The sequence below is a fragment of the Vanacampus margaritifer genome, chromosome 4, assembly GCF_051991255.1.
Source record: "Vanacampus margaritifer isolate UIUO_Vmar chromosome 4, RoL_Vmar_1.0, whole genome shotgun sequence".
Taxonomy (NCBI): domain Eukaryota; kingdom Metazoa; phylum Chordata; class Actinopteri; order Syngnathiformes; family Syngnathidae; genus Vanacampus; species Vanacampus margaritifer.
This window is the reverse complement of record NC_135435.1, coordinates 4,837,222-4,863,978: the sequence shown is the minus strand read 5'-3', so window position 1 is coordinate 4,863,978 and position 26,757 is coordinate 4,837,222. Positions and strand designations below refer to the sequence as shown.

General features: G+C 36.6%; 1 protein-coding gene across 5 annotated transcripts in view; it reads right to left on the bottom strand.

Annotated features, from left to right (window-relative positions):
* The window catches only part of LOC144049959 (multiple epidermal growth factor-like domains protein 11), a 122,998-nt gene extending 96,569 nt beyond the window's left edge, over window positions 1-26,429 (bottom strand). For 3 of the 5 annotated variants that reach the window (XM_077562716.1, XM_077562718.1, XM_077562719.1), the window contains exon 1: window positions 26,233-26,428. The gene's annotated coding sequence lies outside the window, so the exon portion shown is untranslated. Of the gene's footprint in view, window positions 1-26,232 lie in introns of all 5 variants that reach the window. The other 2 variants (XM_077562720.1, XM_077562717.1) reach the window with 1 other exon arrangement.
* Window positions 26,430-26,757: the final 328 nt, after the last annotated feature.

Genomic DNA, 26,757 nt, shown 5'->3' with positions numbered 1-26,757 from the left:
TTTATTGGGTCACCAGATTGCATAGCTTTAAATAATGCTATTTGGGGTGGTATGTTACACGGCAATTAAATGGATAAACGGTGAATGAACACCTACTATAGGGATAGGGACCGGGCTGGCCATGTAGGGCTGATGAGTAATGATAGGTAGTAGTAGAAGTAGTAGTAGTAATAATAATAATAAGAAGAAGAAGATTTTTTTTTTGATTTTTGAAAAAATACATTTATTTGCCGCTCTTATTTACATTCTTTTCCTAAACACACAGGTCGGCAAGAGCAATTTCATAAATAGACAAAAAAATAAAATGCTTTCACAGCAGAACATCGCTAAAACACAACACCTCTTCATTCACATCGCACAGTGCCCCGTTAACAGTCCACATGTCACAAAAACTCTCCAGATCTCCTGCTCTCTTGTAAAAACTAAAATCAATAAAAAGTCTGGACTTTATCAACTTTTTACACAGAACCGTGGGATCAACTTCTGCCCCATCGTCAACTTTCCTTTTTCGGGACAACCACACACCCATCTTGGCCTGGCTCAAAACAAAGTTTAAAACACGGCTTTCCCTCTTGATCTGGCCCTTGAAGAACAAGAAGATAATAATATAAATAATATTTAAAATAATAATAATAATAATGCAAAAAATAAGACAAAGAAGATGATAATAATAACAATAATAATAATAATAATAATAATAATATGCAAATCAAGATTAATACTTTCACACAATCAAGATGGCTGAGAAGTTCTTGTTCATCATACAAACCACAGTCAGGGTTTTGTGAAATAAAATGCACACAAATACCAACCTTGCCCACGATCATAGAGCAAGCAGGAAAATAATCAAAAGCAACATTTAGAATTGTGAGCAATAAACAGATTGTTGTGTCATTGTGCTTCTTAGATATGCTTTGAAAGAATGAGTCGTCATTCGGCTGTATGCAAAATGGCGTCGGACGTCGATTGTTCACTCTGGCTGTTAGCAAATCAGTGCATGAGTTGGAAGTAGACTGAGAATACAAAAGCAAAGAGGCGGGGGAGGGGGGGGTTAAAGGTAAAAAGTAAATTAAACTCTGCAAAATGTTTTACTTTGATTTGTTTCTGCTAATATTATGAGTGTGTTGGGCAAGGTTTGTATGAGCCAGCATTTTATTTCATGAAACCAATACTGTGACTTGTAGGACAAGCAATCACTGAATTCCTGCAGACACGTTTTTAACTTCTTGCAGGTAGCTTTCTGAGAAGAGTGAGCAACATAACAGTTGCAAAGTAAGGACAACTTAATTTCTTTGTTTTCAATTTTCCAATATTTCAATAACTATGTACCTGCGGTCACCTGTGTTTTAATTCATTTATAATTCAGAGATAAAGTATGAGTGTGTATGTATAAAGAAATCTAATTTGCATATTCACTTTATAGTCAATTATGCAGAAACAATGAGACGCAATTCACAGGAACCTCTTCACTGGTATTGTTTGTGGTGCGAGTGTGAGTGTATGAGTTCATATCTCATACACTCTACTGCAGGCACATGATCACTTCTGGGAATGCAAAACAGCAAATACAGCTCCAAGAAGCAACGACGGCCCTACTTTACATAAATGTGGCTGAATTGCCAACAGTAAAGAGAGCAGTAGGGTATCATCACGGCTATACAACTGGAAATGTAGAACAAAATACCTTTCAATTCATTTGCTCATAATGTATAAGTCTCAATGTACCTGCATCCTCGTAGCATTGCTGCAATTCTTTAGTGGATGTTGAAAGTCTCAGAAAATCATGAAGGTGACGAATGCACACATGCATGGCTGGCTGCTATTATACACACTGTTTTATTGGATAAACCACACTACTGACACCCGACAGCTGCTGGACTCTTCCCATGAGTTGTCATACAGAAAAGAAAAAATATGGGACGTCTGACTCACTGTGTGTAAAAAACTAATTAATAAGGATGTGTTATGACCTACAGTAAAAAAGTGTATTCTATGAATGCTATATGGCTTGTAATCTTGTTGTCCTCCCTTTCTTGTGTCATGCACATGGCTACCGATTCTTGGTTGAAATCACACTCAAGTCTAGTCACAAGTAATGATTAGCCAATGAAAATTCTAACAAATATGACCACAATATATTTAAATGTGGTTGTAGAGGATTGTCTACCACCACTTTTCCACTACACTAGCTACTTGACTGTTTGCTTAATTTTGACTTCTTGTAAAAAAAAAAAAGGGCATGATAAAAAAAAAAAACAATAACAACAACAACAACGGAATTCTCTTTTGATTGAAATTTAATTCTTAATTCACAAAGTCACAACTATCAACGTAACAACATAAACGCCAAAAATACAAGACAACAAAAAATTGTTTTGCTTGCCCAATCAGTAACACCTTTCCACTAGTGGAACCCCAATTAAGGACTACTTGGCCACCTGCTCATACCTCAGGTAAGCAAACAAAAGCACAATGCCCCCTAGTGGTTGGAGGTAAAAATAAATCAAACATGGGGCTCCTACAGTGGTACTCATTAACGGTGCACTTTTATTGTTGTGTATGTATTTTAACAATGGCCCGGAAAAAAAAACACGTCATTTTCGGTTGCACATTATGTACAATGATCTATATGCGTTCAACACATTTTAAAAGTGCCTTGCCAAGTTATTTTTTAATTATTTTATAATAATACCCGCCTCGATTTGATCGATTTACACAGAGCAGAACATTTCTGCACATAAGCGAATGAGGCCCAACATGTTGCATTACTGAAAATAACAACAGACTTACCCTTTCATGAGAATAACTCCATTTGAGCAATTTCACTGCATTCACCTTGTAGCAATTTGTGATAAAGATATAGTACGGTTGCTGAAGAACACTCCACAGAATGCATACACATACTGAGCAATGTAATAGTTTCTTAGTGTTCATGAAACACTCTTAACCTGCTGAATTGTTTAACTTATATTATACTTGACTTTGTAGGTCCATCTTTTCACTTCTCATAGCTCTGTCATACTGTAGCAGTCGCAGTGTCCATTTAATTTGTACAATAATGGCTTGACCGCAAAAGTTGACTGGTGCATTTTACAAATGTTGGTCCAAGGTTGCAATCAATTTAGAGAACAGTGTATCATCATAAGTTAAAAGTTACACCTGGCAATGTGCTGGTAACGTAACCCAAACATACATAAACCTAGTGACTGCATTCTTTGTTTAATACCATTAAGAAGCACAATAGCTATGTCTGATCCTGAACCTTTAATGAATGCAAAACCACCGCTCCAGTTTCATTAACAATACTAATCCCAGGTTTTTCCTACAATGTGCCACCAAAGAGCCACTAAGATCTTAATGAAATGTCGACCTGCCAGAGCCGAGCAAAGCTATCTAAACTCTTTATTAAGGAACTGAAGGCTTCATTGACCAGTTCACTCCCCTGTGGCCCCTATGTGGCCCCATAATGATGGACACCACCATTTTGCTGAGAGAGCAAGCTTGCTCGATGGTCTCGCCGGGCACTTTGGTACACAAAAAAGTATGACGCACAGTTACCTGTGATTGAGACGGATTAAAGAAGGCAAAATTCAGAAAAAGACAATATTGTAAAGGTATTAGGAAAATGGGTCATTGCGACGACAGAGAACACATTGTGTTTTAGCATCAGACACAAAAGATAGAAGAGAATTGATTAATATTATAATCAAATGGTTCATCAAAGACATATTACCCCACTTCAGGTCTTTGGAGAGGCAAATTCTAAATTAACAAACAGTACTGTCAAACAGGTATAGTTTGTCAACACACTCGCACTGGGAGTGACTACATCATAAATATTCATCAAGTGAATAAACGTTATATAACTGAATTTATCTATACAACACAAAAGTAAGTTTTTGAAGTTTGAACAAAGTGGAAGAGAACCAGCATCCAATAACAGACAATGTGCTTTTATTAATACCCGATGGTATAAATTATATACTTCACCCTGTAGGGACTTGGGAGCCCACGACAGTCAATGTTAAGATATTTTCAGGTTGGGGACTGACAGCTCATGCAATATAAAGTTTTACGCTTTTAGAGTGGAAATATGTTATTACCGTCTTTATAGTACATTTCTGGCAATAGGCCGTGGCATTGAAGACAATATTAATCTATTGTTATGTTTAATCACTCATCCCATCAAGTTTTAAGATGAGTTCTGGGCATTTTGGAATTGGTGAAAGTTTCATGAGAAATTGCTGACACCATTCTTTGACACCACCCTCTACCAATCACTTCTATTAAAACAAAAAATCAAGGGCTTATATTGACTATATGTGACCCGCTCCGACAAAATGGTCTGCATGTCGCGAGCTTTAATGTGGAGATATGGACAATATTAGACAGTTGGACATTATTTGTCGATTTTAAGATTTCTCCACAAAGAGCCTCCTTGAGGTCTTTAGTTTCATTTTCCAGCAGCACAGAAGTCAAAATTGTAATAGAAGTGTATGAAAATAAGCAATTATTAGACAGTATGCATCGTAACTAGGGAGTGTTTTTAGCCTAGCTGTTAGCTAGCACCGCGTCTTGGGCAGCCAAATTTCCTAGCCTGCCTCACAAATATCACTACATATTTTCACTTTATGCTCTTCTAAGTGGGATGACTTGAACATAAAAATGAGCTATGAAATATGAAACTTTAAGATGAAAAATGGTCCTCAAAAGAGTCACCACGACACCCCGCCCAAAAATGCACACAGGCTATATTGACTTGTAAATACAATAGTGTAGTGTCCCTTGTGTACTATTTGGGGTGGAACCACCACAAAACAAAACAACAACAAATGGTTAAACCATCAAAATTTCTTCATGTGATAAAATACATTTTGAAACATAACATCCATAAATTGGTCACAGGCCACATCAAATGGCAAATAATCTTTTAATTGACATAAAATTATTAAATCAGATTTCCCACTGTGGTAATATGACAACATTGAACCAACCAAACTTTGGCTGCTACCTCAGAAGATAAATTGTAAGCTTAATGTGATCTTCAAAGATGAGGCTGATGTCATCTGTGCAGAGGTCAAACTTCCAAAACTTTTAAAGGCTTAAAATCTCAGATGATGGCTTTACCTGCGATTTGAATCGACTTTCCACTGATATTTTAACGGTTCCTGAAAATTTCAGGTTAATATCTTTTCCCCAAGGTATGGACATTTGAAATATGCAAGTACCTAAACTTTAAATCCCCTTTTCTCAAAACTAGGGATTTCTACCTTCCAACATTAGAATTGCTGTAACTTTGTCAATTTTTGAGGCATGTCCATGTATTATATAAAATTTTAAAGGGAATTAAGTGTAGAATTTGAATCTATGAATATCTCAATTTTGATTTATTTTATTTTATTTTTGGCACATGAGGACCTTTTGCAAATTCTGAATTAAATTTGCTAATGTATAGACCCTGTAATTCAAAGCCATCTACAGTCAGGCTGTGTCTATAATGTGTATGCACTAAGAAGTTGCTATTAGTTGGTAAAGCATTTTGCCTTTGTTGTGCAATGTTCAATTGACAGTGTACCAATCCTTGAAAATAGCCTAATCTGCCCATTCACTTCCATGCGTCCTGGCTTGATCAATTGGCAACGACAGGTAATCGAGCCCAGGCTAGAATGATGGAATTAAAAGTCCTTGAGGCTGTCAATAACTTGATTTTCTTAGTCCCTTCTACAATTACAGTGTTAAGGGGTTCTTGCATTTCACTGACAATCGTTTTCAATTATTGGTGCTTATCAAACTTGCAAAACAGGATTCAGGAACAAAAATAGCTGAATATACCTGTGGTGACAAGGAAGAAGAAATAATGCATGTGGCTGCTGAATCTATGACAAGCTAAAAAGTAGTAAGAAAAAATACACATCAGATAAAAATAAATACTACCTAAAAACAAAGAACACTGAACTTTTGCCCTGGAAACAAGCATGTTTTGTTCCCAGCACTCGTTTCTGCATCTCCATTTAAATGAGAGGATTTTGTGTTTTGATCCTGCATCCTCAATGAGTGTTCAATAACTCGTCTTTCTCTTCACCGCAGCCGGGGGCACTCACAACCAAGCAATTTTGTACTTGGAAGGGGCTCAACATACATATGTATATACAATATTATCACTGATAGAACTGTGTGTATTTTGACAAATATTGCTCTATAACAACAAGGTCACATAACATAATACTCAACTGTTATTCCATTTCACTATCATAAGTTACACATTGACAATGCACAGGCTGATGCTGGACTCTCACTGCTTTAAATTCACATAACTTTCTAATCTTTAGGAGCTTGTAAAGTTTAACCTGTAGACCCATAAAAAATATGAGCAAATTTCAAACTGCACAACCTCAGGGGAGATTCCACTGCAAAAATATTTTGTTTACTCATTTCCAAGACCTTCTAAAAGAAAGAAAAGGGATAAGTATTGAATGACAAATGAGATGGGAGAAGCGTTATCTCCTGTGAATGCAGCACAGGCCCCTTAAGCCAATATGTTGCTCGTGTAAAATAAATTAACTTGATATATTAATAAGTATGAGCACATTACTAAAGATATGTTTGTTAACTTTACGGTTTAATTAAAAGTATATCAACTGCAGAAGGACAAGAGATATAGTATCTGTAGAGCTGACAGAAGCACACAATATCAACACTTTTTAACTCCATTAAATAAATGCATCGTTACAGCTACAGTGAAAGCAGACGCTGTTGGAAGGTATTTTTCTTTTACACTGTACAAAGTATTAGCAAAAACCAGTTTAGTATAAGGCTTAGCATAGGGTTCATGTGACTCCTAATATTGTATAAATTAATACAGTGGTACCTCGGAGTTTGAACATAATTCGTTCCTGCGAAGTGTTCAAAGTCCGAATTTTTCAACCTCCGAAACATAGGAAATAATGTAAATGCAATTAATCTGTTCCCAAGCTCCAAAAACAGAACATTTAGTTCAGTGCTGAGTTTGTGTATTTTACATTTTACTAAGCAGTCCTTGCATGCGTTATTTAACGTCAGGCACGTTGTTGAACAGCGAAGGAGGGGAGTATTTACAGAAGTAGTGACAGTAGTTATAACTGCGCCATAATCTCCTTCCTAATTCCATTGTGGTTCGTAGCACAATGTTGTTGTTCAAGCTCAAAAAGTTTTTAGATTTTTTTAATTTATTTTTTATTTTATGATTTGAAAATACCAGCTTTTGCACATAATTTTATGTCTGATGACATTGTTTTAAAAATAAATCTGACTTCATTTTCAAGCAGTTTCTCAGTATTTGAGTATTTTTTCTAGCGAATTATTTTTTATTTGTACTTGACTTTCACTTTTTACTTTTACTTGAGTAATATTATTTTGAAGTAACAAATACTCTTACTTGAGTACAATTTTTGGCTACTTCATCCACCTCTGGTAACAACCAAATAAATTAGATGGAGCAAACTTGTCATTACTGTACAGTCAGGGTTTCTTTTAAAGCATATTTATTTAAAAAATACAAAAAACTATTGATTATTAATTTCCCCCCAATTTTGTAAAATGCCCATCCCTATTCTTATTTATTGACTTTAGATCTTGCCCCCATTTTTTTTTTAATAACGTCTTCCAGCTCATTCTACCAAATCTATCCACTACGAGTAGAAGAAAGATCATTTGAATAATTGACCTGATTTCCCGTGCATGATGTTTTATTCAGATTAATGCATTACTAAAAATCCACCGTGCTTACCAAATTTTGTACCATACACTGGTGCACGAAAAATCAAGGACGCATCTGTCGAGGAAGGACGCATCTGTACTCGCTCCTGCACTTGCTCGTGACTTCTAACTATTTTGACATTAGGATTTTTAACTACATTAGATACAGTACATAAGAGATCAAATCTTCTCTTGCAAAACTCTAAGAAATGGTTGTTCCTGTAAGAACATTGTCTGGCTCTATTTCTGTTTGGACATTTGATGTAACATGCAAGAATTTCGTGATAAGGTTGTATTGTGGCTGCATTGTATCTGCTGTCAATATTTACAATGGGTTGGTAAACATGGTTCCGTGATGGACCCCCGGCGTGGCCTACTCAGCGAGTGGGTGGGCTTGGTGGGCGCTAAGGAGTGTCAAGACCTAAGCATCATCTGGATGCTGGCAACAGTGGTGAGCCGGTGGCTGAGCTGACCAGAATGGAGTGAACATTGCTGTGGACGCAATGGGCAGAATGCAATCCCATCTACTCTTCTGGAAGCCACATGTGTGAAAGCTGATCCAAGGTCAGCGAAGACGCTGCTGGTGAACGAGCATGAGCTTGCCTGGCTGGGTGGGCCTGTTGGTGGCGTCAAGGAACTGATTTACCAATTCCAAATGATTGGTACAAGCTGCAACTTATACACGGACATTACTCAAGATGAACTGAGCGAGGAGTGTGCAAATTTAAGTCTGAAATTGATAACGATATGAATCAATGACCGTCATAATCAATGTATATGACTGATGCGTATAGTAAGAATTGATGGGGACGGGTTACTAATAAGCCATGGCTTCTACCCGTCAGCCCTTCTTTTGGATGTCAATGTTGCAAATGATGTGATGTGATCGATGTAACCTGTAATAATGTGTCCAAAAGAAAAAAAATGAATAAACAAAACATATTGCAAAAAAGAGGCTGTTCATTATACAATGCGTTCTCATGCGTAATGAGAACAAACCACATAATGACTGCTGGTTACTTTCCCTTTTTAACAAAGCCTGACTCAGGTTGCCGTCTGGAGAACATGAATAGTTGATGTGGCCTGATTGGTTTCAGAAAAACGGCCGGGTGCCCCATTTTCCTTGCTTACTCTCTGAGGGTATGACCAAAGTGGACTGTACATATTGCGGAAGGCAAACACACATGGCTGAAACGAGGAGAGGCTGACAATAGGATGATCAAACATGATGCATCTCCTCACTGCAGTGTTCACAAAAACTCCAATGACATTCAAAACTTCATTAAAGTGATGAAATCTCTGGAAGAAAGGACAGGACAGAAGAGATGTGCTAACACGATGGCTCATTGCATCAAAAGCCCTGCTTTCTTTGTTAGGCCATTTTATTGAAATCTGAACCCGCGTGGCAGATTTGAGTGGCATTTATGTCTTAAAGAGCAGTCACACATAAGGAGGCAAGGACATTGAGCTTTTCTGAAGTTCTTTCAGAACAAACAACTGATGCAAACCCCCGACACCCCAGTCGGCACTTTTCTCTCGAGAGTCCCGCTATGTTGGCTGCGTAATTCATGAGTGAAGTCTGTCAGGCAGTCAAGGTGCAGCAGCCTGTGAGGTATTGCGCAACTCGCATAAATTACCCGCTGTAATTTGTCAGGCAGGCTGGATCCTCCACCCACCTTTATATTGATCCAAGGCCTAAGTACGGTGCTGATTAAGCACGGAGCATTTAAGAATCAATCCAGGGTGTATCTGACCATATGGATTATGTGTAGACGTATATAATATAGCCATGAAGAATTTGATTGTGCCTAAAAATAACACTTGGAATTTCCTACATCAATAACAACTTTGCAAATTAGAGCCAGATCAAGATTGAGTAAAAATTGATGTTAAAACAAACTTGTAAAGTAAGAAGAAATCGTGTAAACAAACTAAGTACCTTGGGCACACGTAGTATTTAGCAAACACTTGCACCAAGCAAGGCTCTTTTCAAGGTGTATTTCACTTCTCATTTCATATGCATTAAAGGGAGAACCATTCAACAAAGAAGAGGAGATAAGATGTTAATAAAGGCTTATTATGTATTCTACTGTGACTGCTTTTAAAGGAAACTGCTGCTGGGATTCGAACAAACTCCAAAATTGGTGATAAAAAACATGTTTAACATTTAAATTAAATTTTGTAATCCAATTGTGCTTTTCTTTATTATATACACTTTATATACATCCCAATTTATTTATTGTAAGGGAACTTTTGATGATTAAGATTGAATTCAAATATGATGTTTCACAGCAAAGAACAACTGTATCGGCTAAAAAAAAAAGTACAATTATAATATAATTACAAAAAAAAATGTACAATTTGGAAGGCAAACATTTCAAAAGAAATTCCTTTGAAGTCTAGCTACAAAAATCAATAAGAGGCGGTTTGATATATTGAACCTGCACACCTTTTGCCCTGTACTGAGACATGCAGTTGCAAATGATTAGCACCAAAGCCACCAATTGGCTAGCTGCTAGAAACATTGTCATTTGTTATAGATAGAAAGACATTTTTAGTGTTTTAGCATTTTGCAAGAGATGGGTATCGATTTTAATTTCCTCAATCGATTCAGTTTTGATTCATAAGTGTTTAGTTCGATTCAATTTAGATTTATTTATTTTTTCGATTTGATTCACTTTAATTCAATCTGATATTAATTAATTATGGAACATGAATTATTCTTAAATAGCAATGACATTATAAAAACTCCACAAACATTAAATTCCAAAGTAAATTTTGCAGAGGCAGTAACTGGTTAAATGATTTATTTTATTAAGAAAGTAACACGTTATAATCACTTGAGTATTACACAAACATTGACATCAGCAAAGATGAGATGAGAATATTTCCATAATTCTAATTCAATAATTGTAAATATAAATAAAAAAGATTCTGAATTGTCTTAACGTGCAAAAAAAAGTCAGGTCTTTCATAAATGCAAAAAAATATTTTTAAATTCATGTGAACAGTAAATTCCAAGAATACAGTAAAATACAAAAAATCTGACCTTTAAAATTCTATTTTCTCATGAATCTATGGGGAAAAGGGATATTAAAATAATCGATTCATGGTTTTATGAATCAATATCAGGCTCGAAAAGGAAAAGCAATTCGATATTGATCCTTCAATTTTTTGAAAAGATGAGAATATTTCCATAATTCTAATTCAATAATTGTAAATATAAATTAAAAAGATTCTGAATTGTCTTAACGTGCAAAAAAGTCAGGTCTTTCATAAATGCAAGAAAATATTTTTAAATTCATGTGAACAGTAAATTTCAAGAATACAGTAAAATACAAAAAATGTGGCCTTTAAAATTCTATTTTCTCATGAATCTATGGGGAAAAGGGATATTAAAATAATCGATTCATGGTTTTATGAATCAATATCAGGCTCGAAAAGGAAAAGCAATTCGATATTGATACTTGAATTTTTTAAACCCAGCACTACGTTTTACTTTACATAACTAGTTAACTTCTTTTACAGTTTTGTGACAGCTTCTCGTAATAAATGAGACGTGTACAGTGCATCATTTATTATTGTGAGGCCCCCACATTCATTACTCAGGTTTAGGTCAGAACGTTCAAAGAGTTTTGTCTGAACATTACTTTGACTGTGGTTAGGTTATTTCTATGCTCGTATGACCATTACAAACATTAAAATGTTGTTGAAAGCATTGCCATTAGCTCTACATTTAATAAACATAACAATTGACAATTTGACTTTAGAACAGATGATGTTTCCTATTATAAGACATTTAAAAGTCCAAACAAATTAAACAATCAGATTCCTGGGTCAGATTTCTTTAAATGTTATCCTTCATGTAAAAATGCTAACAAAAAAAAAAATATACAAATACAAATACAAAAGCATAAATGACATGACTTACTATTTTCAAAAGACATCACAGTTTTTCAGAGTCAGCATGGCTGCCATATTCATCCATCCATCAACACCATTGCCACTTGATTTACACTGACCCACTGCAGCTGTGTCACCCTTATTGCATTAGTTGACTCAATAGTACCGTATTCTCTGAAGACCTTAAACAGCAGCTTTTCTTCAATACTTTGAATCTTCACTTTTAACTATGTGCCAGTAATATTTCATTTTGGGTTTCTTTTTTTTTATGTGTGTGTTTGTCTTATTTCCGTGTTTGAGACAAATTTTGGTTCCACATGATACGGAAGAATCAATGTGTCACATTTGTTCCCAGCAGCACAGCATAATCGACACACTGGCACGCAGACATGTCTTGGTACCATGCCCGGCAAATGATTTGACTTCAGTCAGCACAACTGTGTGCTGCCAAAGGCACCAAGACGAGTATAGATTACGCTGTGCCTGGGAAAGCTGTCACAAATTCTCCCAAATCAGCTCGAACCAAAGTGCTTCTCAAAAAGAAGAGAGGAAATTGAAACGAAAGAGAAAAAGATTCTTTGCCTTCAGAGAGTCCAATTTTATTGAACAAGCTGATGCAGTATTGGTGCTTTGCGAGGTATGGTGATATTTTCATTGCTGGTAAAAATAGTGAAAATAAAGAACTGACTTCATCCTCATCTTCTTCACTGTTGCTTATTTCCTCTTGTGTTGGCTCTGATGGTGGGGGTGGACATGTTGTGCTATGTTCTGTGCTTCCGTTACTGACACAACTAACTGCAGCTGTGGCTGTAATGTGGTCCTACCAGTCAGACATCGGCGTGGGTGATGAAGACGAATCCCTATTGAGCCATTTTGGCCTGTAGGAAACCAAAGAGGCACTGGAGGTTCTGAAGGTAAAAACTTGGGCCTAGGAAGAATGGCTTCAAGGTGATTCTGGTTGCCCAGAGACAAGACAGTGATCGAACGAGATAACAGATGAAAGCAAGCAAAATTAATCTCCTACACTGCATATCAGGTTCTATTAAAGACTGTTTGAGAAGCTCAGTCATCCAGGAGGGCTTTTTAATTTCCATACATCCATTTACTACCATTTATCTGGGGTCTGGTCACAGGGCAGCAGCTTTAGCAGGGAAGACTTCCCTCTCCCCAGCCACTTCAACCAGCTCCACAGGCGGGATTCCAAGGCGTTCCCAGGCCAACCGAGAGACATAGTCTCTCCAGCGTGTCCTGGGTCATCCCTGGGGCCTCTTGCCAGTGGGACATTCCCGGAACACCTCGACAGGGAGGCGTCTGGAGGCATCTCAACCAGATGCCTGAGCCACCTCAGTTCTATCCTCTCAACATGGAGAAGCAAGTTGAGAGTGTCAACCATTCTCTTTGGGACAGCACGGACACCCTGTGGAGGAAATTCATTTCGGCTGCTTGTATCCGGGATCTTGTTCTTTCGGTCCTGACCCACAGTTTGTGACCATTAATGAAGGCAGTGGTGTAGTCCAGGGTATACGTGGGTATAAGGAGTATACCCACTTCTTTTTCAGTCAGGATTGAGTATACTCACTTCTAAATCCTCCCCTGATGCACACCTTTCAGCATGGCCCACCCTCCACTGCCTCTAATTGGCTGGTACCCCGTGCCTAGGCTGATTAGATTGGCTAAATTTTGGCATGAAGATTGCTTCGTCAATCGGAGGCAGAGTAGGCCGGGTCATGCCGAGGAAAACAATCCTTCAAAGCCACAATGGTGACCAGGAAATTTGGCTCAGGTGAACTGATTTGCCCTTCTACATGGGTTTGATCGACGGGGTGGACACTGCCGGTTGCACACTAATGCTCTAGTTAAATTTTATAGTAGCTATGCTGGTACTTGATTTTTAAGTACCATTTTTTATACTACTTTTTTCCCCACTATTTTTGTTATTGTTCATTAAGTATTGTAATTTGTTTTACAACATTTACTTTATGCTTGCCTCATGCTAAATACATTCTACATTATTTCAGGCTGCTTGTGTTACCAAACTGTTCTTAAAAAGTCATGATAATGTAATTATTGTGGGCAAGGACAAATGACTGATTTTTAATTCCTACATGTCACCGTTTCTAAAAGAGGAATACTGGGCTACTAGGAAAAAAAAAACTGGTGAAAATTGAGAGTATACCGACTTCTCCAGCGACCACTACACCCTATCGACCGGCTATAGTTTATAATTTTATTGTATTTTATCTTCATTTATTTATTTGTTTTTTTTTTATTTCACAGCAAGATCATGCATGCTGATTAATAGTTGTTTTAATTGGCATATCATCATTTCATATAATGTAAAGCAGTGGTTCTCAATCTTTTTTCAGTGACGTACCCCCTGTGAAATATTTGTTCAACCCTTAACCAGCGCAAAGTATTGCTGATTGGGAAAAAAAACACTTGAAACCGAGTGCTGCATCATCATTGTCTAATTTATTCAACTTTGGGACTATATTTGTATTTATGTGGTTTCTTGAACTATTTGGAAATAAAAAGATATAAATAATATACATATATATATATATATATAACTTAATTATAAAGATTTGTGCACATAAAAAATATTATCAACATTAAGTGTCTTCCTTTGGGATCATAGTAAATTCTGTTCTCAAAAAGAAATAACTAACTGAATTTTAAATAGAGCTGTCAAACGATTAAATTTTTTTATCAAATTAATCACATCTTAGAATTTTTATTCATCACGATTAAGCGCTTAATAAAAAAAAGCCTTTTTATCAACATTTTTCCCCCGCCAAATTTAAAAAAGCACCGGTTATGTGTTGATTCTTTTGGCATTTAATGTTATGAGAACATCTTCAACATTTTTTTTTATTCACTGCACACGCTCATCCTCCTCTTTTTCTAATCAGTTGCATGATTTAAAATGGGGAAAAAATGACCCCAATATTGAACATATATTCTAATTGTGATACGCAAAACATTTATTAAATGCTTTGCTTTAATGCATGTAATTATATTTATTGCTAAAACACAACCTGTGCTACCTTAAACGTAGCCATCCGCTGCCATGCTAAAGGATAATCTATGGTCAAAATTAATAGTGCGGTTAATCTGCGTTAATTTATGATTAATGCGATAATTTTTTGTGATGAATTAATCAGTTAACGCTTTAACTTTGACAGCACAAATTTGAAATAAAGTTTTCAAGTGATTGACAGGCGATTCTAGGTTGCAAATGACAAGTTGGGTTGAACCATTCTGGTATGGGGGAGATGCTGGGTTTTTCGGATACTGAAATTGAATAATAGCCTACTAAATATAAAATACATTTTATGAACTTATATTTTTCTGAAATATTAACATATACTTTGTAAATATATTTAAAAATTTCACGTACCCCTTGGAGTGCCTTCATGTACCCCCAGGGGTACACGTAGCCCAATTTGAGAACCACTGATTGACAGCGTCTCAAATTGCTTTATTTGCAAAATATTTTTACCATGAATAGGAAGTTTGTTTGCAATTATTAGTTTAATTTTGATTTAATTTATTTAATGGCAGCATAAATTCCTAAAAATGAAACTAGCACATATGTCTGTATGTATTTTTGTCAGTTAATATTACATATTGATTTACTAAAATGTATATAGTACATCAAATTCTAAATACAAGACTACTATTATTGTTTTTTTGAAACATTTTTCATAAGCTTTATGGATAGAAACGTTAACCCCAAAGTGGCCAACCAGGATATTGGATGGTCTTTCATTTATAATAGTGCGGGCATAAGACAATCTCACACTCTTTTGTGAAGACATCAATGTCTCCATCGATGATATATGATATGTAGGGGCAGAAGTGATTTTATCACCGGTCTTCAGACAGCGTGGGCTGAACAAACACATTGCGTCCCGTCGGTGTTGACCACTCATGCACCAAAGCAATGAACACAAACAACAATGGACCCCTGCATTGAGGTGCATTTATATGAGGAGCTCTGCCAGTATTTCCATCCAATATTGCAGCAAACAACAAACACAGGGGCTGTTGGTTGGTTGAATGGTTGGTGGGTTGGTTGGTTGGTTTAAGAGTAGCTTAGTCCAGTGTTTTGGCATTGTAGCATTTTGTATTTATTGAGAACATGAAATTGAATTGATAGCTGAAAATATTAAGCTACCAAAGCTAAGTAAGATGATAAATCTTAGCAGCTCTGCCTGCCCACTTTCCTAGAATCATGCTTTAAAGTTCACTTGCACTCATGCTAGTCAAATCCACTGATCCTATTGACAGACGGTAAGACGAGTTGAGCCAAGAGGCTGTCGGTGAGCGGTGATATCCCCCAGTGTGCTGGCAGACATAAGAAGACATATCAGCACAATTTGTAAAAAGTCACATAGCCACGATGAAGACGTTCCACCATTCATTGAGAAAACTGAATGATAATTGAACTTTACAGAGATGGCAATGGTTAAATAAAACCAGTTAAGCTGGTTTGGTGTGCTACAGTTTGTATATGGGGCTGTCAAACAGAGCAAAATTTGTACTGCAAAAAGCATTACTAGGATGTATTTGCTACAGGCAATTTTCTTTTTTAGTTTCTATCTTGCTAAATGCCTATTAAGTCTGCTGCCAAAGTATACGATATGTTAGGTATTTGATTTGCAAAGCAGGGCTGTTGCAACATGTACAGATAGCAATGATAAAGAACACAATTCAGTCAACATTTCATTTTTTAGTAAATAATGACCTGTTTGTTTGTTTGTTTTTAACCCAACAAATGATAGAAAAGCTTTGAATTTAAATTAATAGTTTTCACAACCTTTTCCGTGATTGACTGCTTGCACCAAAGTATCATATGTATCATAGATCACAAGTGTTTAAAACCTCAGAGGACTGTCATTCATAATCAGTATTTTGCTGTCACCCTGCTACTGCTAACATAAAAGCAGCGAGGTGGAGCAAAATGGGTCTCTGAAGTTCCCTCAGATATTCGCTTAAGAATTCATATATCCAAGCACATGCAGGTGCTACTAATCTATAGCAACACACAAATCAGCACTTCTCACCATTTGAAGACTGAAGGTCATCTTTGTCAGACCTCACATCAAGCTGTTACACACAATTCTAGGATGATGAAAGTAGGTGAATGTTTAGGTTTAATCAGGGTATATCTTGGTATACTTGAACTAGCCAGTTGCCTGGAGCGCCACTTGCTGGAGGAATTCGGCGTCAGCCATAATCTTGCCTCGGGCACCACAATGGCCAGAGCCAGCGCTGGGTTTAATGTACGTTTATAATACATTCAGTTCTTCAAACGTTTGTCATTGAGACAGCATTGTTCTGTTCTAGCTTCACATAAAACAATTTAAAAGTTTTTCAATTGTAATGATTTGTTTGGAATAGGCTTTTAATCTAAAAAAAAAAATACAATACTACACCTTTCTTTTGGTTTTTATTTTAGCTATTTTGAAAACGTACTGTACTTTTCTTTTAAATGTTTTAAAAAATAATTATTTGTTTAAATGTTGTCAATGTATGTTATTTCAGTAATTTTGATAAGCTACGTTTGTTTTCTCTGTTTTGCTTCTGAATGTCGTGTTTGTTGATGCTTGTAGGTTTTGTGTCATTGCTTGTGTGAAGTACATTGAGTTGCCTTGTTTATAAATTGTGCTATATTAATAAAGCTGATTTGCCTTTACTATTATTGTATTTAAGTATTATGTTAGTGTACATACGATCCTGACAATAATATTTGTGTGAAATTCATGATGTAAATAGGCTCATACTCTAAAGCTTCATTGTTAACTAGATGTGCATTTTCGGGAGAAATATGATAATATTTGAATGAATGTGGAATGCTTTATTATAACAATAATGTCAATTGTCATTGAATATAATAGATGTTATTGGACAACGATTATTATATGAAATTGAAGTTGTACAAAAATGTGCTCCAAGCAGGATTTGTACACTCGCACCCCACTCACCAGTCCTTTGCTTTAATCAACTGGACTATTTTTGCCTTAAATTAATATGTGACATGGTATGTAATTGTACTAAATAATGCAGTATAATATAGCTTGCATTGAATTTAAATGGCAGAATATAGAACATAATTATATAGAAAAAAATGAATAAGAAGAAATTACATTAAATATAATGGATGTTTAATAATGAGACATTGATTATTATTCAAAACTACACTTGGACTGAAGTCTGATCCAACCCGTATTTGAACCACGTTCTATGCGGTGAAGGAGATGTTCTTAACCACTGAGCTAACTGACATGGCACACAGCGTATTGATATTGAACATTTATATATAATAAACGCTATCATTGACGCTGAATGGGGTTACATATGTTCAATAATTTAAGTGAAATCATAATGTATTTCCCGATATAATAGTCAGTTAGTAAACATATATATCTTTTAGCGGAATAACCATGGATACATTTGCAATGTACAGTTGGAGTTGGATTCAAACGCACGACCTCCTGGTTACTGGACAATGCACTTTACCGAGCAATATCAAACACTTGGGAATGATAAGTTGTCAGGGAGTGGGTGTGGAAAGTTCAATGTCCGTCCAATGAAAATGAATGGGGGAAATTTGATAATAAACGTGAAATTTTGCAAAAACTGCATATAAGTGGAATGAGAAAAATGACATCCCGGTTGGCGTGAATCTTTGTAGCAAATTGAAATTTGAACTGTGAAAATCAAATGTTGTATGTGAAAGTAGAGACAGAGGATGAAAAAGTGAGGTGAAAAATAAAGTTTGAATGCTTTCAGCATTCACAAATACACTTTTAATTTTGCATAATCAATTTATTTGAATTTCATGGAATTTCAAGTCTACTTCCCGTAATTTGAATTTGAATTCTGCTTCCTGTTTGCCACCTGAATTCAAATTTAAGAATTGGAAATTTTAATTCACGGGTCATTCTCAATTTAATTTAGAATTTTACCCTGGCTTATATGAATATTATCGGTACACCTCAATCACTATTCCGTCCATATCGCTGACGTCGGGCCCAAAACTCATAAGTCACCATTTGGGAAATTTGAAATTTTCTCAAAAATCTATACTTTTGGTCAGTCCACCTGTGTAGGTAACATTTTTACAAATTATTGACCAATCTAAAGTGTTTAAAATGCCTTGCTCTCTTTGATGATGCAATGTCATTTTTGGGGTCTCCTGACGATTTTGGAGGTACAAGGTTTTGGCCCGACGCCTGTGATATACATAATCCAGATGTACTGCATATGTATGGATATTGACATATACTAATTGGTCCGTTTACTTGAGTGGGAACCCCAAATTTTAAAGAGCACAATGCATCATATTAAGATGTTTAGGCAGCGGTAACTCCTTGGTCAATTACTGGCCCAGTGAACAGAACAGGAAGGGAATCAGTTTACAATGAGCATTTCATGCTGTGCTCTACTCGATTTAGTATAATCCACTATAATCGTTCCATATCTCAGGGTGTTCAATACAGGAACCTGCCAACGATGGTTTACGAAGTAGACAGTGCCAACTGAAGGCCTAGTCCAAGGAGAAAAAGTCACTTAAGACTAAACATTGAGATGAGAAGGTAGGCATCCAGCAATCTCACGTTATCCTTGTTTTTAATTTGTTTGTGTGTGTGTGTGTGTGTGTGCGTGCGTGCGTGCGTGCGTGCGTGCGTGCGTGCGTGCGTGCGTGCGTGCGTGCGTGCAACTACAGCAAATATATTCAAGTGGAAAAAAGAAGTTTAACAGCAGCTGCTTTCTTCTGTTGAAGCAGTATCTAAAATATCACAGTATCACTTCACTCCCTAGGCAGACAACTGTAACAGAATATATGATGATACAGGAAATGGCCATTAATTATTAAACAAAAGCATTTAATCACATTTTATTGCTTTTTTTGTGTGTTTTCAGACCCAAAAAAATCCAAACGTTGGCTTTACTTGACTGCATTGATTCTTAATACAGTGGTACCTCGGAGTTTGAACATAATTTGTTCCTGCGAAGTGTTCAAAGTCCCAATTGTTCAACCTCCGAAAAAAATTTTGCCCATGGGAAATAATGTAAATGCAATTAATCCGTTCCCCAGCTCTAAAAACAGAAAATTCCTATTTTAATTCCAATTTTTGTTTTTACAGTACAGTACAGTACAGTACAGTATTCAAACTATAAAAATACCTTACCTTGCCTGTTGTGGTGTGATGGCATCAGTGGATGATAAATGCTATGTTAATGCTAGCTTTAGTTTGGTGCTGAGTTTGTGTATTTTACATTGGGCATATTGTTAGACTACTAAGCGGTCCTTGCGTGCGTTATTTAACGTCAGGCACGTTGTTGAGCAGCTAAGGGGGGTCCTCGTGCCAGTATTTATAGATGTAGTCACGGTAGAGACTGCGCGGAAATCTTTTTCCTAATTCCACTGAGGTTCGTAGCGCTGTATGTTTTTCTTTGCTGCCACTGGCACTGTTGTCTTTTTTTGGGCCCATGACAAAGAAAATTGTCCTGGAAAAGTCAAAATGCACTCGCAAGGATGGAGCACCTCCGGGAGTATTTACGATCTGACTGGGAATGAACAGTGCATCGTCTTAACTACCGTAACGTGAGCATTCGGCATTGCTCGGCTTCGCTCAGCTACCCGTTTTCAAGGTACTTTCGGCTTAGCGTGCTTTGCCTTCTGGTGTTCGAACTCCAAAAATTAGTGCAAACTCCGAGGCATTTTTTACTCCGATTTTTTGGTTGAAGTCCGAATTGTACGAGTTTCGGGACGTTCAAACTTCAACGCTTCACTGTATCACTATTTCTTCCTACATGTCACAAGTTACAAAATCACACAATAATCAAGACCAGAATATGCCCCGAAAATAGTTTGAATGAAAGAAAAATTGGTGAATGTCTCTAGCTATTTAGACACACCAGGGGGTTGGATATGGCAACCAAAACAACAAAACAACTCACTGATGCGCCACAGTGAAATTAAATGGTCTTTGTTAGAGTGCATCTGTAGGCCCTTTCAGTTGTCACAAATCAATCTCATCAGAGGCATAAAAGAAGAGCTATTTATTCATCCATGCCTTATAGAGGACTCACCAAACTCAGCACTCAGTGAAGCTGAACATTGCCATTTCCGTGTCTACTGTACAATTACATAGCTGACTCGATAGGCTTTACGCAAACCGATAATGTCTGCGCTACTTCCTGGTGTGACGTACACAATACTTGCTTGTTCTTTCAACATGCTTTCCCCTGTCCCCTTTCACACAGCTGCCATCCTGTCTCTGATACACCTTCGACACTACCACAGAAGATGGAAAATTTGCGGCTCAACTTTACATAGAAAAGCAGAACGGAAAAAGCAAGGGAAAAGCCATCTTTGACAGGAAAATTGAAAGAGGCTTGTCAGCTCTGTGCCCAGTTTCTATTTGTTGCTCCTAAAAGGCACGATTCTGATATTCATCATGGCAGTGGAAAGAGAAAAGCACATACAGTATGGCATACATTTGAATATCTGCATATTGGAATCTGGCTTCTTCTAAATGTGGCTACACTTCCAAATTGTATTGGATAGCTGCCAATTCGATTGAAGCATAAATGGACATTATACAATATATTGTCAAAAAGAGCCTGACATCATTGAAATAGGCAAATTAGTGACATAAATGCACCTGCCCAAACACAAATAAACACATATGTTGTGGCATTCCAGGGTTGACGTGATTTACATGCTATTTTGGCGTCTGCCTATTGGTACTGGATCTGGGTCACTTAAAATTTACATGGAATAGGACAGTAAAAACAAAGAAAACATATTGCCATTAAATCAGAATTGGGCACTTTTGCCCTGCAATGTACAGTAAATCTAGTCTAGTCTAAAGGTGTAGATGTGATGTGAGTATGAATGTTTGTGGATCTGAATGTGTAAGCACTGTGATTGACTGGTGAACGGTCCATTTCTGTTTAATCTGACCAAAATTAATTAACTTTAAATATTATATCACCTCCCCGCTGAAGTGACATGCTGAGTCCTTAGAAAGGTTATCTATTACCAGGTCAGATTGATGTGCAATGAGCAGTACAAGATTTATAGGGAGCTAAGCTGTCAAGTTTCTGTAGAAACTTGCAATGACAATAAATCAAGCAAAATGCATACTGATGATCTGTTTGCCAAGAAACCTTTGACTGAGCCGCATCAAACACACCTGTCTCACTTTCCAAGCATTTCCTGCAGGTTCTGCAACTACAAACACACAACAACCCTCCCTGAACACTTGAAAGCAAGTCAAATGTTGTGTATTTATGCTTGATAAGTAACAACACACTGAATGATAGACTCGCTAGTGTACGTGTTGCTGCCAATTGGCCTGAGGGGCGCATTCATGGGTCAAGTCCATCACCCTCCTTCTTGTCCACTCAGAGCGCCCACAAGGCAAGAAGCACTCTGGAGTCTTTCATGTTGCCTTTTCTACACCACTTTGTCTTTGTATCAGAATGAATAAGAGGGCCGATGGGCTGCTGCCCTTAATGGTCTCTCCTCCCTTTTACCTTCACCACGTTTGCTATTTGAATTTCATGACTGATATTCAGCCTTTGCTTCATCTCAATTATAAGGGCTGGAACTCAGACTTCTTCACAGCATCTTCATAACTCTTTACCCTGCGCGACCATCTGATTATTCTCAGTAAAATCAAATGGAAGATTTTCATTTCCATTTCTGATACTAATAAAAATACACATATCATATTTGGAAACAGATGACACGCCTAAATTATTCATAGTGTGAGTTAATGCAAAAGTCGCTTTCTGCAGTCACTGAAACATCTACTATAACATGTCCTTGAGAAACAACAGCCAGTGTTCGCCCATTTATCAACACTGATTACACATATTGATCTGACAGAACAGGGTGGCTTCCCAGTTGAAAGGGTTCAGCAGACCAGAAACATAGCGGCTGCTTTGTCACAGGTCAAAATACAGACTTTGGAGATTGGAGAGTTATTGTAACCCTGCACTCAGGCTTGTCAAGTCACACTTTGACTTTTAAATATTATTACCACAGCTTCTGGTTTTAGCACATATCCTTGTACAATAAACATTGGCACATTTCATACAGTAGTAGTAAAATGGAAAAAACTCATTTGAACATGCGCAATTAATTTTCTGGTAGCTTGTTGACTTCCATAACATTGTCCATAAAAATTATCTTTTCTAGGGTCAAATTTTTGCATTAAAAATGTATTTTAACTCTGAAGGCAATTTCAATGACTTTAACCAGCATATTAATGTAAAAACAAGTTAAACAACGTTAACAATAAACAGTTAAACAAACAACCTTAACCTTAGTGACAATAGATGCTGGGTGATTTGCATCAAAGATGGCACTCACTAATTTCATAACCTATTTAACTCGAGCGAGAATAAATAGGCACTCGCAACGGCATCCGACACTGGTATTGGTCCCTTCTTGTGGTCGTTTTGCGATCAGAACTAGAAATTCAAAATTAGAAAAATGAAAATCGCTATTGATTTTATCCATTTTAAAGGGGAAGTCAATCTTAAACATTTCTTGACAATAATATGTTATATGTCTAAACATGACATTCTGATTAATATTACATTTGTGAAACATGAGTTATGAAGCAAAATCCATCTGTTTTTATTCATCTCAGGAGGCGGCCATTTTGTCACTTGTCGGCTGAAGATGACATCACAGTTGCTCAGGGCTCAGACAACGACCAATCACAGCTCACCTGTTTTCTGAAGCTGAGCTGTGATTGGTTGTTACCTGTAAATGTGATGTCATTTTCACTCGACAGCAAGTGTCAAAATGGTCGCCTTCTGATATTGATAAAAACGGCTGGATTTTGCTGCTTAACTCATATTTAAAATGATCTGTCATTGTTTTTTGGGGAGGTTTTATGTATCAAAATTACTCGTGCTATTGGTACTTGGTATCGGTGACTATTCAAGGGTTGAATACCCGTACTGGTACTGGTCTGAAAAAAAGTGGTCTTGAACGTCCCTAATTTAACTATAGTAAGTTTAAAAAGTAGACTACTAGTATAAAAGTAGGGGAGTCAAAATAGTGTGTTAATTGCAATCAATTAATTACAGCATTTTTTGACAGCGGTTTTTTTATGGTGTTAATCTAATTTATAATCTCTGGTTTTGATGTTTCTATATGATGATGAGATCTGTTTTGATGAGTGGGGCTTGTGCTTGAGTTGATGGAGTTGATGGAGTTGATACAGACAGCTCAACAATTGGAAAAAGAGCATACAACTTAGAATAACAATGTATTTAAATATAAATACCTCTGGTTGTGGGCTTTTCTCAGCAATTTTAAAGTGAAATTAAAAAATAGACTTATTAGATCAATTAATTATAGGTCATATTTAGTTACTCTTTTTTTTTAATCTCTTGACAGCATTTTATAAAAGAAAAGGGAAAACAGTAAAACACTTTAAATGGTAAATGGACTAACTAATATAGCGCTTTCTACTTTGACTTGAGAAGAAGCCACATTGCATTTACTGTATTTAAATCTTTTAGGTCAATTCCTGTTTCCCCAAAAAATATTGATGAGCCCTAACTGGGTTTGAATCTTCCCATAGACAGACATGTACTGTGTATGAACTATAGGATATTTTTCTGCCCATGTTTGTTTATCTGCAGAAAAAAGTAATATATTTTTAATGTAAATAAGATGGATGGATGGATGAATGATACATGTAGGATGGAGAAATTAAAAAAAGTTAAAAGACCAGATAAAATGTGTTTAGCGATCTGGGTGCTTTCAAATATCTCAACATTAAAGACAACAAAAATGCTCAGTGTGTCCTGAAAATCCAGGAGGGATATTACACTGTCAAAATTTTCTTCCTGAAGGGCACACGCCATTCTATAGTCTATAATTTTGTATTAACATGCCAATCAATGGCTATAAATATTCTTAGATTATAAATGGCTGTCTTACTAAAACTTTATTTATAATCAACTTTCTTGAGCTCATTGACACAATTATGAGTTTATATCACAGACTAGTTAACAATGAAATGCATCTGCTTGGGACACTGTGACAAGCTAAGCAAAAAATTATGCATTATGAATTATGCACTAAAATCATGCAAAAATACAACAACACGTGCTTCACATACTGTATTTTCATAATCAAACAGCATTGCACATCAGGCTTGAGAGGGATGTTGTTGCCTTCTGGAAGATTTGCCTTGTACACATTAACTTACATGGTCACTATGACTATGCTATTTTTAAACCCGAATCACATCTTCTGCAAAACTGAAAAGGTGAGCAGAGATTGAACTTTCTCTACACTTAACTACTAAACGTACTAAATTAATTTGAATCTTAGTTGAATCACATTCTTCTGTAAGAGATACTACTGGCAACAGTGTTTCTGGACTGAACCCAGATTAACTGTGGCTCCAACACTACAACCAATAGCAACAACCAGCCACCCCTGCAGCATCATCTTAAAAAAGAATAACATTTAATTAAAGTAAGAGCAACCGAGTCGTCAAACACTGCATTACTGTTATTGCAAGGGCACATTTGTGACAAATGTTTCTGTGACATACTGCAGAGCACACTCACCAGAGCTTTTTGAGGAGAAAAGAAAATTGAAATTGAATGGGACTTCTCTCAAGCACTCGCCAGGCTTTGTCACTCGCTCTGTTATTTACTACCCTCAGGTTATTTATTTTTTTCAGGGTCTCGGGTCACTGAGAGGAAATATTGAGAATGTTCAATTTATTTGACACAAGGAGCAGTAGTACCCTTTGTAGCTTGGTACTCAAAGGCCAAGTGTTGGGAAAACAGAAGCCACTCAAAGTCTGACAGTCTTGCTCAAGACCGCCATCTAGTGACACAAGTGATTTCAGAGCCTGTGTAAAGTCTGTCTTCTGCTCTGCCTCAAGGGAATCAATTCGTGACGGTCTGTCTCTTGTGAAGCCTCAAAGGAATCAATGCAAGAACAACAAAGAGCAATGATCATCCTGACATGTTTAATTAGTGTCAAACATCTCCATTATTTTGCTGGAAAATATGTCTCAGTATTGAAAGGCATATTTTTATTTTCCTCTAGTCACCACCAACAGTAACAAGTTTCCTTTTCAGTTAATTGTCTGTTCATGCTACCGGATATTACATTTCACACAGGCAAACATCAATTAATAAAATAACCAGAATTGTGGAAATGTCATGTAAACTCGTTCTGACTTCTTGTTTTCCTACTTGAAGCAATCAAATATTGATTCTCAGATCTGAAAATAAAGAATTAGTTAGCCTACTACAGGTAATAAAATTAGATAATACCCATACTGTACGTTGAGGGTAAAAGTAAAAATAAAAATAAATATCAGCATAGCCAAAGCCAACTTGAACTGCTTGGAAAAAGTAACAACATCGAGATGTACAGTTTCCGAAACGAACTATCTGGCTGTGCGTGTAAAAGGTTTTGTGCATTTAAATAATAAAAACAAACGCGAATCCATACAGTAACTACATCAAAATGAAACAAACCTGGAGGAAAAATTAGCCATAAACGTCAGCTTGAGCACTTACCTTTACGTTGCGTCTTTGGGAAAGTTAATTATCGTAACATGAATTCAAAGACTGGACGGTGGTAAACATTTTTAGTTTTGTATATATTTTTCCGAGAGAAGGCAAATTCTGAATTAGATGCTTGTAGTTAGGAACTTGTGCTCAGTCTGTGCTGATGCTCGTGCTGCAGCCTTTCTCGCGGTGCAGCCAAAGAGTAGCAGAAGTAGCAAGATGAGTCACCTACATCACTAATGCCTCGGCTTAACAACACGACGACTGGCAACGTCCAGAGATACTGCGATAGTGACACTGTTAATAAAGCCAGAATAAACTGTATTACCTTTGGTATGACGTAATTATTATTATTATTATTATTATTTTAAACACATTTGGTTTCGGTTTACTTGTGTGCCCTCACCAACTATTAATATGCTACTTATTGCTGACAGTGCTGTATATGAGTATGATGTAGTGCAGTTCTACACAACTGAAAGTGATATTACACAATATGTTGTTCATAACAATACTTCTATCAGGGTTGATCAA